Raw genomic sequence first — 16,446 nt, 5'->3', positions numbered from 1 at the left:
AAAGCCTCAACCTGCCGGGCTCCAGCAATCATTATGCCTCAGCCTTCCAAGCAGCCAGAACTACAGCCGCCTGCTACCACGCCCGGCTAGTTTTTGATTTATTATAGAGACAAGGTCTCACCAAGTTGCCCGGGCGGGTCTTGAACCCGCGGGCTCAGGCAATCCACTCGCCTCAGCCTCCCAAAGTGCTGGGATTACAGGCTGAGCCACAGAACCTGGTCTCAAGACAGTTTTTGAACTCGTTCATCTTGATGCTTTTTTAGCGCTTCTGATGTTTTTTGTTTTACCTCTTCCATGTTGGCAAAACATTTCCCTTTGAGGAGTTTTCTTTCTTTCTTTTCTTTTTTTTTTTTTTTGAGTTGGAGTCTCACTCTGTCGCCCAGACAGGAGTGCAGTGGCCGCTCCCGGGCACCGCAGCCTCGACCTGCTGGGCTCTGGCGATCCTTCCGCCTCAGCCTTCCAAGTAGCCGGAATTACAGGCATGCGCTACCACACCGAGCTGAATTTTTGATTTTTGGTAGAGATGAGGTCTTGCTGCCCAGGGGAAACAAAGAAAAAAATGTCACTCAAGGAGAGATCAGGTGAGTAGAGAAGATGGGGCACAGGGTCATGCAGTTTTTGGTCAAAAACTACTGAACACTCAATGTGGTGTGTGCAGATGTGCTGTCATGGTGGAAGTGTTGCCACAAGCTGGGATGTTGCTTCCACAAATTGTGATGCAACCTTCTCAAAAATTTCCAGATAAAAAATTTGGTTGACTGTTTGATCCAGAGGAACAAATTCTGAGTGTACTATAAGGAACTTACCTTCCAAAAGATAATTCTAGGCTTTTTAGTTCCCTCCTTGTATTTGAAGTTCTTTATATAAAGGAATTGAAGCCTCTGCTCAAATCATTGCTTCCAAGATCTCCAAGCAAGGGCTCTCTGTTGACAAAGGCAATAATAATGGCAATGTGATGATAAAGCTAGAAGCTCCCATTTCAACCCTCTTGCTGCTTTCTAACTAGTTAAGGAGTTGACTTGGAGTCTTATTCCGTTGATCTCACAAGGCAGTCCTAGTACCAGTTTATAGAATGACAGATACTTCTAATTCACATAAGAATAAATTATCAGAGCTGTTCTAAGCTTAAATGAATTCTCTGTTCCTAGAGGTACTCAAGAAAAGACTGGATAACCCCTGACAAAATTATTGTACATTATGTGAGAAAAAAAATGAGAACAGCTCTGAGGTTCTTTCCAACACTGTCATGGGAAGATTCTTAGATGGTTCTTTGTATTGCCTCTCTAGTCATGGGGGATGGCCTTACACTGAGTCATCTCCTCTCTCTCCTGGATCCTCTTGACCCCAAGAGGCTTCTGGCTGGGGTTGGGGTACAGCCTGTGGCCAGGGATCATAATTGAGTTAACACCCTTACAGACACTGAACCCATGACCTTGTCCTCATTGGCTCTGTCCTCTAATCCCCCAAGTTCACAAACACATTTCTGATATGCAGCAGTGAAATTAACTCGAGAGTTTTATACCATGCAAAGTGATGTAATCCAGTGACATCTACTTCAGCAGGATAACATTGTGTTCCATTTAAAAATGAAATTTCAGAGTGATAAAAATTTAAATGATGGTTTGAAGTATTTGAGTGAGGAATTTTCTATCAAAGCAAGAGGAAATGTTATGCATAAGGATTTGCAGTTCCAACCATGCAGAGACATAAATATCACATATTAATAGATTTGACCTAGTTGCAATCATAGTCAGCCTCATTCTCATCTTGTCTTCCTCACATGTTTATTCTCTATTTGGATCGCTTACTCTGAAAGTTCATAGTATATCTGTGGATATGCAAAAAGAATGAGAAGTGAACAGTTAGCATGCTAATAAACCACAAAGAAAATAAAGTGGGCTTGAAGAAATATTTTAGTATTACTAGGTTGATATAAAATTATTGGGACTTGCAGGTTATTAGTTCTTATTAGTTTTGCTGCTTCTAATCTGAAATCGTACATTAGATTATCTCATTACATAGTTATATTTTCAATTATGCTTACTAATACCAAATATGATACAGCCCTCACTGGCCTACCTGTTGAGTTTCCAATCATCCTCTCCTTGACTAAGGAAGAGCTGTAATAAAACTACTTAGCAAATCTCTTTGAACTTTAAAGCACTACAGGAACTTAAAAGCACCTAGCTCAGATATTCTTAACTTTCTTGAGTTACATAAATGTCTGAGAATCTGATGAAAGCCATAGACTGTTCTCACCACACAGCACATATGTATTTGTACATACATACACATGCAATTGTGCATAGTTTTGGGGGGCTTACAGAGCCACTCACCTTACAAAGCTCATCCATGAACCCCAGGTTAAGAATATATGGTCCAATGTGCCAAAGGAGGGATCGGCAGTCATGGGACACTGCCAGGCGAGAGAAGGAGGGGGTACACGTATCATCACAAAGAGTACCTGGTCCTAAACCAGGGGAAGTAAAGACCAGTTGGAGGCCCAAACTTCACCTACACGTAGACTACTCTAGTACTTAATCCTGACTTGTACCCCACATCTCAATAATAAAATAAAGAAGAACAAAACAAAACAAAGAAAAAAGAAACAGACTATATAAAAAAGGAATCCGTGTTCTAATGCATCTTTTCCCTTTTTAAGACAAGAAAGCTAAGAATAAGAACCTATTTAAATTGATATTCCCAAAGATTGTATTCCAATTGCAATCTGATTAAAAAGCAGAAAACTTAATAAGAAATTGAAGACATAAGGTTTAAAAGAAGGTATCACCTGATAAGAAAACATTATGAATAAACTTTGAGATAGTAACAATTTTACTTTCAATGTGTCCCATAACATCACGTTGCAACCTGAAATATGCACAATAAAATTTATTTTAAAAGTAGAAGATTAAAGTAATAAAATCTCTGACATATAAAAATGATTCTATGAAAATTTCAAATAATATTATGAGTAAAATATTTTTAAATAAATTTTGAAAATCTGGAGTCATTACTAAAACATGGGACTTGCACATGTAAATGGAATAAAAGTGTTAAATTATATGTGCAGGAAAGAATGAAGTCTTTTTTACCTGTTACGTTTATTATCAGTTATTTTACTTCCCACAGTCATATATATTTTAACATATCCAGACCTGCTTCTTTGTTAGTTTCTTTGGAAACCACACATATCAGTTGAATCATATTTTTTTTCCATTCTGAGAAAGATTTACAAAAGTACTGTTTGCTTCTTTCTGTCTGCTTGTGGAAATATATGTATTGTGGACACACTAACACATCAAAAGGATCTCCTAAGTCTTACAATTACGCTTCTTGAAGTGCAAAATGAAGATTTTCACAATATTCAACTCCTGGTTGTTTCCACATTGTCTGTACTGGAATGGTTTCCCTGGAGTACCCTTTTGTTAGGGTCAGCCTATGAGTGGTACCTGAAGTGACTGCTATAGAACATTGTAGCTCCAAGCATTTATAGTAAATATATCATCCATAATTCTCTCAAATTCCAGTTACCCACAGAGTCATGTGACAGCTAGGACTAAACGCTGACACCAGGAAGAGGCTTCACCTACAGGCTTCCACAAATTTTCTTTTTCGTTGAGTATAATAAATCCACTGAGCTATGATATGCCCTATAAACCTTAAAGAAAACATTGCCATCCTAAAGTGTGGGCATAGGTCCTAGTGAGAATATCGGTGCTAACAGACTGGATACCATGGAAACCAAGAAAGACTTAATTTAAGCAGAAACCATCACTATTTATTTATTTACTTACTTACTTATCTACTTATTTATTTAGATTAGCCTTCTAAACCTTAAGAGAGTAAGAGTTTGAGGGCTTCTAAAAATAACAGATGTGTAATATTTAAAAATCACTTGTGTTTTTCTGAATGTAAGACAACAAATACCAGATTTTCCTTGCCACTTATATCATGCTTGCTATGAAACAAGATTCTTGAGATTGGGCTTGAGAATTAAATAGCAAATGGCAAAGTAAGTAGAGTTCCCAGTCTTCTCCTGCAGAATCATACACTTGTACAGTTAAATGTTAGCTTGGAACCAGTCCAGAAATTAATTCATTCATAGATTATTTGACTATGCTACTGACAAATATGTCTGCTCACTTTTTTCTGGGGATATGACACAACAAGATGAATTTTGGTTTTGTCTTCATTTGAACCAAAGGGTGATTTGATCCACAACAGAATTAGCAAAAGTAGAATCAGTTAACTGGAGGCGGGGGGGGGATGGCTCGATTTTCAGTTTTGCAGGAGAAAGAGCATAAATCCAGAATATTTATTTCCTGGATGTTTGCCATTCTTGTTGTTGGGAGCCCTAACATGTAGTCCATATTGGAGCTACCAAGAAAAAAGTGGCAGAGAAGCAAACAATCCTACATACAGCATAAAGGACATCACATGATACTCTAGTCTTCATCAATGGCCTAGCAAGTATCGTAGCCAAGTCAAACCATAGGCAGCCTTCCCTCAAAAGATTCCTCAGGATCATACTTTCGCCACTTTTCTTCCCCCTGAGGTAAGATGGTGTGATGATTATGTGCACACACTCCAGCGTTACACTGCGGGAGTTTGCAGTGCTGGATTTACCACTTCTTAGCTATGTAATCTTGAGCAAATTACATAACTTCTCTGTGGATCAGTTTCTAAACATGTATAATGGTGATGATAACAATACAAGTGAACTTATTTCTGAAGGTGACTCTGAAATTTAAGTGAAATAATGACTATGTAAAGCACTTAGAACAGCACCTGAAATATACTAAGTGCTATATAAGTACTAGCCATGGTCACTGAATTTTACCCAGTTCTCCAAGTGCCAGGACACATGGTTTCATCCAAGATCATATTCAGAGTAAATATAAACTTAGTTCTCATACCTCCTTTTCACCACATGGTTAAACTAGTGAAGAATGGTGTGAGTCCTAGATGGTATTTATAAGAATTATAGCTCTACACAGGTGAGACATTATCCCAGCAAGGAAAGCTCTACCCTTCTCTCTTTTCCCTGCCCCAGCCCATACCTCAAGCATGCTACAGGTTTTACCATTGAGTCAACCATCTGTACAAGGTATGCTCTATCTCACTGGAATAAAGTGAAAATGAAATAAACTGCTTTTCTTTTGAAATACAAGTTTCTCAGAAACAAAACCCATACAATTTTCAGTACCTTAGTGTGAAGGAGTTATGGTGCAAAGCATTTATAAAGCAACTTCAGCTGGACACCTACCAACTGGTCACCTGGATAAATGACAAATTTCCAGAGGGCAATAGTAATTGTGAAAGCCAGATTGCAGTGGAGAAGAGAGCCAAACTTCTCATGCTACTTCATGGGGTCCATGGCAAAGCCTGGTCACTAATTCTCAGATGCCACCTACTGAGCCTCCCTGCAAAAATGCGCCAACAGCAATCAGAATGGTCGAGAAGCAAATCTAGGCAAACTTCTGGGATCTCCTGGGGGTCTCATATTGTGGTCAAGCATTCTCCATGTGGCTCAGTGCTTAACACATAAACTGTGAAGTCAGGCAGAGCTATGTGATTTGGGGCAAGTTATTTAATATATCTGTGTCTCTGTTTAATAATCTGTAAAATAAGACAGTAAAATCTTTCTTGGAAGAGTGCAGTGAGGATCAAGTGAAATCATATAACTATAGTAATTCACCCTTAGTTGACTCAAAATGTAAGCATTTTAAGCACATGGTACAATGACCTAGAGTACGTGACTAGAAGTTCTACTGTTTAGCACTGGGTTGCAAACTTTTCTAACCAGCCCAGCACACTCAATAAATCATGTGGCTTCTTGGATAATAGTCTGAACTCTGCCAAGTGTGCTGCCTAGGTGTCTGTCCCCTAAGTATACCAATATACTATCCAGACAGATGTAGCTTATCAATGTAAGAACCCTGACTTGGGTACACAGGTCAAATCTCAGTAGTAGTTTTACTCACTTCCATAACCTTGTAGTAAATTTTCTTCCCATAGGCCTCAGTCTCCTTATTTATATAGTGAAGGGGTGAGAATAGAAGATTATCTCTAAGGGTCTTTTTAGCTCTGATATTCCCGGTTTCCATGATTTTATATCTAGAGACATACAAATGTAGAACCTTCATGTTCTTGAGATTTTTAAAGAAGTGATAGAAACAAAGACGGGGGAGAGAGCTATTGGGAGCAGTGGTAAATTCAACTCTTAGGAATAAAAAGAGAAAAAGAAAAGAGTTACACAATTCACATAGGAATTTCTAAGCAAGGAGGAAGGAAGGGGGTATGTGAGAGTCAACAAGCCAACTTCAGTTTCAGTGAATACAAGAGATGATTGCTGCAGTGGGATATTTATCTCTCTTTGCTTTTCTCACCCACATACATGACAGACCTCTGACAACTCATAGCCCTGAGCCACTTTTGCCCTACTGAACACTCAGACTAAGATCATGGATTAACAAGATCTGGACATGGCCAAGGATTTGTTACAGAAGAAACAACATTCTATGCATCAAGGCCAATTGGAATGCAAGTTTATCCACTGTAGCTCTTGGCATAAAGTAAGAAACAGATTTGTTTGAACAGAGCAGTCTTTCTATTTGCAATCATACCACTGTGTGCTGTGATCCTATTAATTTTCACAAGCAAAGCACTGCTCAGTGGGGCTGGCTGCCTCCCTCCTTGTGCACACACATGCAACCTCCAAGGAACACTCAAAATGGTATCATGGAAGTAGTAGGTGGCAGTCATCTACTTTCTAACTCTAAAAGAGTTCAGGGATTGGAGGCTGATTTCTACTGAAAGCAAAACTACAGTCCTTCATACTTCATGCAAAACTACTGTCTCTTCTGAAGTCTACAGAGGAGACAGATTTGCTCCCCACCAAGAGCAGGGCAGAAACCCCAGTTTATCCATTAATGAGAGGCAACCTAGTATGGCGGCTAAGAGTATAGTCTCAAGCCAAATTGCCTTGGTTTTCTTCCTGACTCTGACACTTATTTTCCATGTGACCTTGGGCAAATTATTTAACCTCTCTATACTTCAGTTTCCTCATAGGTAAAGTGGAGGTAATAACACAAACAAGCTCATAGGGTTGTTGAAAAAATAAAATGAGTTAATATTTATAAAGTAGTTGCAACAGTGCCTAACAGAGTAAGTACTACATAACTGTTTATTAAGCAAAAGAAATAATCTTTTAATGCTTGGCACTGCCTAAATTATCTCGAGATCAATGGTAATTTAGCTGCTTTGTTCCTTTATTCAAAATCTGCAGCCCACTTGCCGAGTACAAATATTAATGGCTAAATCAGTAGAGAGGGTTTTAAACAGCTTCACATTTCTCTGAAATCCATAGCCAAACTCAGGGAATGTTCTGATCCAAATTACAAATTCAAAGAGATGCATCTCACATAAGGTACCAGTATTAGTTAGGGCAGGATTACCTTGAGGTCAAAGAGACCCAAATATGTAACAATCTCAAGCACAATAGGAGTTTATTTCTCTCATTTAAAAGCCCAAATGGATATTCCTGTTAGGTTGCCAGCTCTCCTCTAAATGGTGAATCAGGGACACTGGCTTCTTCTACCTATGGCTCCATCATATTGAATACATGGTTTCTCAGGTCACTGTGTTCCTCTGTATCAGGACAGTGAGGTGGGAGGGACTGGGGGTGGGGTTCTGCTTGTATCTTTTTGTGATCTTTTTTCTCCCCAATTTCTCTTCCTCCTTACATTCTTGTTAGGGATCAACCATTCCAAAATAGGTCAGATGAAACAATTCCCAGCAGCACTTGTCGGTCCCATGGAGCCAGGGTTTAATGATGTGATCCAAGTTTCAGCATCTCTCAGAAGCTGAGAATTTAAACATGAGCTGTTGATATTACCTAGACTTTTCCAAGTGGCAATTGGCCGAACTCAGTAACTCCAAAGAATATCCTTCCTTGGATGAAGAGCAGCTACTGATGCTTTGTGTTTCTTATTTTAAAGACCCGAAAGTAAGACCAAATGAATTCCAATCAAAGTTACTTTTCAAATCTTCACTTCAGTAGGTAATATGAATATAAATGACTTAGAAGCAGAAACAAAATCTCCCAATAATTATTTTAAAATTCTTATGGTGTGAGCAGATGTGTTTCATCATTAGCACCAGGTATGCTGTGAGTCTGAGTACTGATCTCTCTGAACACAGATCAGAGGCATGGGCATACCTGAAATCTAAACCCTGGTTCTCATGCCAACAGAATCGTGCTGTAGATCTTTGTGTGTGTGTGTGTGTGTGTGTGTGTGTGTGTGTGTGTGTGTGTGTGTGTGCGCACACGTGCTTGAGTTGACATATGTGTAGGTATGCATGTTTATGTGTGTGAGTATGCATGTGCATTGTGTAGGACTATGTGTATTGTGTGTGCTTGTGTCTGTGGATATGTGCATATGCATATGAGAGTATGTGTGAATCAGCATGTGTGAACATGTATTTGTGCCTGTGTGTAGGCATATATGAATGTGTATGTGTGTCAACATGTGTATATATGCATGTAATGTGTGTGCTTGTATATAAATAGATGTGTGCATTATTTATTTTTATATGTATTTGTGAATATGTTTATGCATGTGTGTGTTATGTATATAGGTGTACATGTATATATGTGTAGTTTGTATGCATTAGTGCATTGCATATTTACCTATACACATGTGCATGTGTGTACGTGTGCATATATATGTATCTGAATTTTTGTGTGCAGGTCTTCATGTATGTAAGTATATATATGAATGTGCACATGCCATGAATGCATGTATTTTATAGGTTTGTGTTTGCATAAATGTATCCATATATTTACATGTATAAGTATGCATACATTTTCATGTGTTTCCATGTGTGTATGTGCATGTTCGTGTTTGTGTGTATGCATATGCATATATGACATATACATGCACACACATAAACACATGAAACAAGTTTCATGAAACAACATTTACATCGGCAACATTCAATGCACTTATATTTTTCTCTCATTGCTACCTCATTGATAAAATATCCAGGTCATGACTACTCAAATAGTTTTTATCATCTATTAATGTGTTGCAACTAAAGTGTGCAAAATACTGTTAAGAGATAATAAAAATTAATAGCACATATTTGGTAAGCAAAGGCTATGTGCCAAGCACATTACATATATTATTTCATTTAACATTCATAACAATCCCATAAGGTAGCCACTGTTATTAGTTCTACATTATGGATGAAGAAACAGAGTCATAAAAGGATTGATTAACATGCTACATGTCAGAGCCAGAATTAACAAGTTCACCACGGTTAATAAGCAGAGCCAGAATTTGAAGCCAGATGGTATAGCTCTAATGCCCTAACTCATGAACAATAGCCTACACTATTCTACCACCTATTTGTAAAGAGGCCTTTTTAGTCCCCCCTTGTTAAATACATATTCCTCCCCACACTCCTCCCCATTCAATTTTCCCACCTCCAGTGCCTGTTGCAGGGGCCATAGCTGCCAGCCTCCCTAACTTTGGCTACAATTACTCAAGAGAATCTGGCACTGCTTACTGAGTCGATGAGCACAGATGTAGTGGAATCAGATGCAGCTGTAAGATGTAATCATTATTCTCCAGCAAGTTTCATTATTATAGTTTTTCCAGTAATAATGTTCCCAAGTCTTTGGGCCCCAGTCAATCACAGAAATTGGGAGATGGGCCCCAGCAAATCAAATGAACTGAATCTTCCTGGCATGTCTTATCGCACTATGGGCATAAATCCATGACCCTCATCACCTTTATGTGTCTTGTTTTGACATGTACTAAATGAAGATAATAATAACTGCAACCTTTATTAAGCCCTCCTTGCTGCTTTTTGTTAGTTTTCCTATTTGGCAACTGGACTTTTCTTTGTGCCTTTTTATTCTTGTCTCTTTTTTTTCAATTGCTCTATGCTTTTCATCTCCCTGTCTAGATCATAAGCAACTCAAGGCCCAAATCATCCATCTCATTTCCTGGTTGTTCCCTAGCCAGCTGAGGGAAGCGTTCTGCATACAAATGCTCCAGCACAGCTGTGTCTCCCTTACTCTTGTACCAAGCCCCTACCTGTGCCTGGCACTGTGCAACAAACTGCAGATACAAAAAGCCAAAGGCACATAGCCCCTGCCGTTAAAGAGTTCAATGCAATTGGCTCTCTAGGACATATCAACAGTTTAGTCTAATTTGGCTTCAATTTGAGGAAACCACTTCTTCTGGCCCCCATGTGGAAGGAAGGAAAATGCCCCCTTTCTGGTTAATAACTCCCCACTAATACAAATTTCCTTTCTTCAAAGACTCTTCTACCCTCAAAAGTCCTTCAAAATGACCCAAATCTTCTGCTTATTTAGGCTGGATGAGGTGATGAGGGTGAGGAACTAACGGGGTAGTTTAGCCACCTTTTAGAAAGCACTGGAAAGGGAAATTTTGTAGCTCCTTGGCTGATCTCTTGAGATTAGTAGAAGCAGCTGAAAGGTGGCTGTGGAAGGCATGATGTCAGAATTCAGATCTCCTGGATTCAACCTGTGGGCTCTGCACTCACCACTTGGGTGATTTCAGGTAAATTACTTATCCTTTCTGTACTTTGCTTTCCTTTCTGTGAAATGCGAATGATAACAGTACTCGTTTCTTAGAGTAGTGCGTAAGTGAGTCAACCCAGGTGAAAGCACTTTAGAACCATGCCTGGTGCTGAATAATTGAAAGCTTTCATTATTACCGTTTACTTAGCATCCATCGTCCTCAGTTTTGAGCTTTAGCCAAAGTTCCAAGACTACAAAAAAAAAGCACCATTATGCATCCTCTAACACTCACCTTATTTCATCTCATCCAGTGTGACTGGAGCAGAATGAAAAAGGAAGAGAGTGAAAGGAGATGAAACTTAAGGGTCAGAAGGGGCCAGGACAAAAAGGGCCTCATGGGACATTGCAAAAATTATGAGTTTTGTTCTGAATGTAATCAGAAATGGTTGGAAACTTCTGAGGATGAGAGTGACATGAACTGATTTATATATAAAAGATCACTCAGGCTGCTATTGGAAAAAGAATGGACTGTAGGGAGTAAGAGTAACCACGTAGAGTGATCAGAGAGACCAGTTAGAAGGCTATGGCTGCAGTCCAGGTTCAAGAGTATATATACATAATATTGTATGAGTATATATAACAGACATACATATAATTATATTCTGGATATATTTTCAAGGTAGAGGCAACTGAGTTTTCTTTGTGAGAGTAAAAATTGAAGAAAAGAGACATGCACTATAACAAAGAAGCATAATATCACTCAGTTTTGAGTAAATGATGAAAATTAGCTGTCAGAGTGAAATGGTTTAGACAAGAGGTCCTGAAGAAAACATGCTTGGAAGGAAGCTTCAGGTAGATACATGATCATATTCTAAAATGATCTATGATGATGGTTATGGCAATAATGGTAATAATGGATACAGTTTGCAAATAGTAAGCTAATGGTCTGACAGTGGCTGGCTGAAAAAGTCACCTCTTATGTAAGAAGATGAAGAACATGAAAAATGTGGTGAATATTTCCAATCCTACCCGAACCTCAATTACTAGGAGTAAGATCATACCCGTTCTCATTATTTCTTAAGTATAGAGCCATAGATCTGTTTAGTCTTCCCACAGTGTAGGAGAGCTAAAATTAACAGAAAATGCTTGTTTTTAAGCTCCTTACACTTTTCTAGCATGTGTGCTATTGTACTGCTGCCAGTTCAAAGATTTTGAAACTTAGCTATTGCCTTTAGATTTGAAAGGTTCATTCATCAGTCAAGGTTTAATCTCAGCTGTGAGCAAACACTAAAATGAGTATTACATAACATGCTTTACACACTTTAAAAAGCACATGGGATCCTGTTCCCAAGATTAAAGATGAAGATCCAGGGCTAGCTTTCAAGAGCCCTGGGCATTCAAGAGCCCTGGGCAAGGCTAATTATGGCTTAGGTTCACCTGCCCAGAAAGAGAAGCATTTTGCCGGATTCAGGCTTCTAAGGGCACAGGAGAAAATGAAAAACAATGAAGTCCAAACTGGTTCTTTGAGTATCTTGAAATCAGTATTTTATCAAAAAGTATTTAGTGGACTTGAGCTTGGTGAACGGCATGTACTGACGAAATTGGGGCAATTCACTTTAGAGGGGCCATGCTCAAGTTCAACAGCACACTTCATTCACCAAGTTACCAGCAAGCATCAGTAGAAGGATAAAAAGAGTGGAAGAAAAACTTTCAGCAGCAGAATAATGTGCTTTTTAAAGTGTGTAAAAGATGTTGTATAATACTTATTATAGCTTTGGCTCACATCTGAGATTAGACCTTGACTAATGAATGAGCCTTCTTCCTTAACATTTTATTGATTCTTTCTCCATTGTCAAAAGTCTATGTGTGGGGAGACTGGTCTTTGAAAATATGGAAAATGGATTGATCCTTGAGAGTAAAGTATTTCTTCTTAACAGGGCCTAAAGAGTTATCCAAGTGTCAGCAGCCTTAGCCAGTGAAAATAAGAATGACTTCCCCTAAAAAGATTGACCTTCTGTCAGAAAATCCACCACCTGGTTGATACTCAGTATGACAATATAGATGGTACAAAGGATTGGGTTGCATGGTAGAAAGAGCATAGTTTTTGAGACACACAGATCTGGGCTCCAATTCTGACTCATCTACTTTTTGGCAGTATGACCTTACCCTTTCTGAGCCTCAGTTTCCTTGTCTGTAAAATGGTGAAGATACAAAAATCATAAGATTGTTACAAAAATTACATGAGTTATACATGTTAAATGCTTAGTGCGTACTAATCATAAAAGTTAGCATTTATTGTGCACCACTTTTATTGGTTCCTTTATGCATTCATTCATTCAAATATTTGAGTGCTGGCTAAGGGCCAGATACTATTCCTATTGCTGGAGATGTAACTGTGAACAACGTTTCCTAGTAATATAATCTGATTTAATTCTCAGAACAAGCCTGTGTGGTAGGTATTTATTATCCCCATTTCACAGAGAAAGAAAGAGGCTTAGAGAACTTAAATCACTTTCACTCACTTCAAAGCCACTTTCACCAATGTCTCTGGACAAAGTGGTAGGGCAAGGATTCCCATCAATCTCACCCTGACTCCAACACCACCTTCATCCCACTGTGTACTACTTCAGTAACCGCTACTTTTCCTTCTCTACAGCAGTTTTGCATATTTGGATAACATAATTGAAAAAAATGCCATGTTGAGTGCATGCACCATGTATACTGGATCCTGCTCAAAGGAAGTGCTGGTCCCAGGTCACTGTGTGCTAGTTACAGTGTCCCTGGGGGCAATATTGTGTTCTTCTCTAGACTTTTCAATTAGTGAGATAGTTCACAAACTGTTACCAGTACTGACATAGGTGACCAGAATGGTGGGCATGTATTGACATGGACACATACTGCCCAGCTTCCCCCTCAAAGAAGGAATCGCTGCCCACCTGCAGGGAGTGTGGTTGGCACACAGGCTCCAGCTGTCAGCTTCTTCGGGGTCTGCCTCACCTGCAGAGCCTCTTGGCCGAGGTAATGCCTACAAAAAGCAATGTTACCCAAAATAATGTTTTTCCCAAGGCTGCCATCATCTGGTGACTGAGCAAAATTGTTGAGGCACCAGTGACAAGTAAAAATGCCTGACCTTTCAGCCTGCCTCAGGGCAACTGTTAAGGGAGATACTTGCTCCAGAGCTCCTTGCTAGGTAGACCAAGGCTTGGTCAGAACTGCACTACACATTGATTCCTTCATCAACTCCAGCATGCTTCCATTCACAGGTATTGGTCCCTAAAAACTATCCTGTACTCTGAACTCTATCCTAGCGTCTGCTTCCAAAAAACCCAGAAGATGGTGTTAGGAGTAGTCCATACAAACAGGTAATAAGATTGGCCTTTGGAGCTGAATCACTTACTGCCAGGCTCGCAGTGAGGCTCCCAACCACAGACAGCTTCTGACCTAAAGTGGTGGTCCAATTCATCAGAATTGGGAGGGTGGTCCCATGGAAAGGAAGGCACTAGTGGACAAGATGTATCAGGGTTCTATGGGAGAAAGAGTAGACACCTCTGAACTTTGTGATTCTACAGAAGTGGCCCATCTAGTCAGAGTTAGTTCTCCATCCCATTGCTGCAAAAAAAAAAAAAAATTCAGAGTTCTCTACCCAAAATGCAAGAAATCCCCTCCTTCGTATTTTCCCCCACGACTTGTCTTAGGGTTAAGATACAAGATAATCCAGCTGGGAAGATGCTGGACCTGAAGAGGGAGGAAAGAGATTATACCCCACAGAAGTTATGAGAACTAGCCAGCACGTTCCAGCAGAAGCTCAGGGAGTAACACATGGGACTGTATTCTGTGGGTGTTTGATAAAGGGAATGTAGCATCAAATTAGATACAAAAGAGTCTGTTGACTTGTGAGTGTTCTTTAGAGATACAGGATTTAACACCTTGGTAAGAATTCCAGTATATGGTGTGAACTCCCCAAAAGCATAGAAAAAGTGAGGGTCCATACTGGGTGAAGCCGAAATGCCAAGACAGATAGTGGAAGAAGAGATTTAAAGGGTCAGAGAAATAGGCATGGTAAAATGGATCTACTATGTACAGCTAAGAGAGAACTATCAGATGATTTATGCCACAGGATAAACCTGGGGAAACATCATATATCAAGGCTCTAAGGAAAGCTCTGATGAGAGGGGCACCAGGATCACTAAGAAATTGAGTGGTGTATCTCCCCCACATATTAGAGCTGATAGTAAGAGAGGCAGTAATAGAACTTAGCTTTCTGATAGCAGTGTGTATGAGAAAATGCCAAAACTATAGAGGCCAAGTAGAAGAGATTAGATGCCAAAAACCACAAGGCCACAATTGTCACAATGGCTGTCGAGGTCAGATTGGCAGCCAATAGAGTCTGAACTGTACAAATGTTATGGAGATAGTTAATAGAACATAAGATTTAACAGGCAAGATCGATGGGCAGGGAACAAGTGTACTACTCAGTTTGTACAAGCAAAAGAAATTAAGATTGGATGGCTAGGAAACTAAGAATAGTCTCATCACTCCAATAATAAAAACTCATGATTTCTGGCCCAGTTTCAAATCTAAGCTAATTTTCTGACTTGGACTCATTGACTTAAGTGGCTGGGTCCACAAGAGAAAGGTCTCTATAAAATCATGGCAAAAATACACATTAATTATTCCCTTAGTTTCAGATAAAAGTACATTGGGGAAAAGGAACACCCAGATATTTTCAGAACTCCAGGACCATTGGACTGAATTGACAATATTTTCCAAATATCTGAAGTGTCATTACCATCTCCACTGTTAAAGTAAAAGAGTAGAAGGACTGGGTAATGCATAGAGTACTTCCAAGGGTCTAGTTTACAGTGGATCTGCCCTTGATGGTCATCCTCACCTTATCCCAAGGTATAATTAAGATTGACATACATTTACAGTTGATTTTTGTGTGTGGTGATAGGTAGGGATCTTGATTTAATCTTCTGCATGTGGTCGGCCAGTTTTCCTAGCACCATTTACTGAATAGGTTCTTCTCTCCCCAGTCATTGGTGGTAGAGGCTTTTTTGAGGATGAGTTGGTTGAGAAACTGAGGTTTTGCTTCTGTAATCTCTATCCGGTTCCATTGATCTATACACCTGTTCTTGTACCAGTGTCAGACTGTTTTGATTATTGTAGCTTTATAATAAAGTTTAAAGTCTGGGAATATGATACCTCTCACTTTGTTCTTCTTTTGTTTCATTTTGTTTTTTTCTTGCTGAGGATTCTTTTGGCTATTTGTGGTCATTTATGCTTCCATATGAATTCCTGTATTGTCATTTCCAGGTCTGAGAAGAATGCTGCTGGTAATTTAATGAGTATTGCGTTAAATCTGTAGACTGCCTTGAGTAGGATGGACATCTTAACAATGTTCATTCTTCCAATCTATGGGCATGGGATATTTTTCCATTTGTTTGTGTCAGTGTTTGATTTGATTTCTTTGAGCAATGTTTTGTAGTTTTAACTGTAAAGGCCTTTCACATATCTGGTTAGGAAGATGACAAGGCATTTCTTTTTTCTTTTTTTTTTTGACTATTGTGAATGGGATTGTGCTTTTTATTTGGGTTTCTGTTTGTTTATTGTTAGTGTGTAGAAATGCGACTGTCTTTTGAACATTTATTTTTCACCCTGAGACTCTGCCAAAGTCCTTTATGAGTGCAAGGCGGTTTTTGACAGATTCTGTTGGGTTTTCAAGGTATAGAACCATGTCGTGTGCAAAGAGGGACAACTTGACTTCCTCTACCTATCACCATACACAAAAAGCAACTCTAAGTGGATCGAAGACCTAAATGTAAAACCTCAAACTATAAGAACCTTAGGAAACGCAGGAGAAACCCTTATGGAAATAGGAACTGGCA

This window comes from Carlito syrichta, unplaced genomic scaffold (genome assembly GCF_000164805.1).
Source record: "Carlito syrichta isolate Samal-C Ts95f unplaced genomic scaffold, Tarsius_syrichta-2.0.1 Scaffold304349, whole genome shotgun sequence".
Classification (NCBI taxonomy): domain Eukaryota; kingdom Metazoa; phylum Chordata; class Mammalia; order Primates; family Tarsiidae; genus Carlito; species Carlito syrichta.
This window is presented reverse-complemented; position numbering follows the sequence as displayed.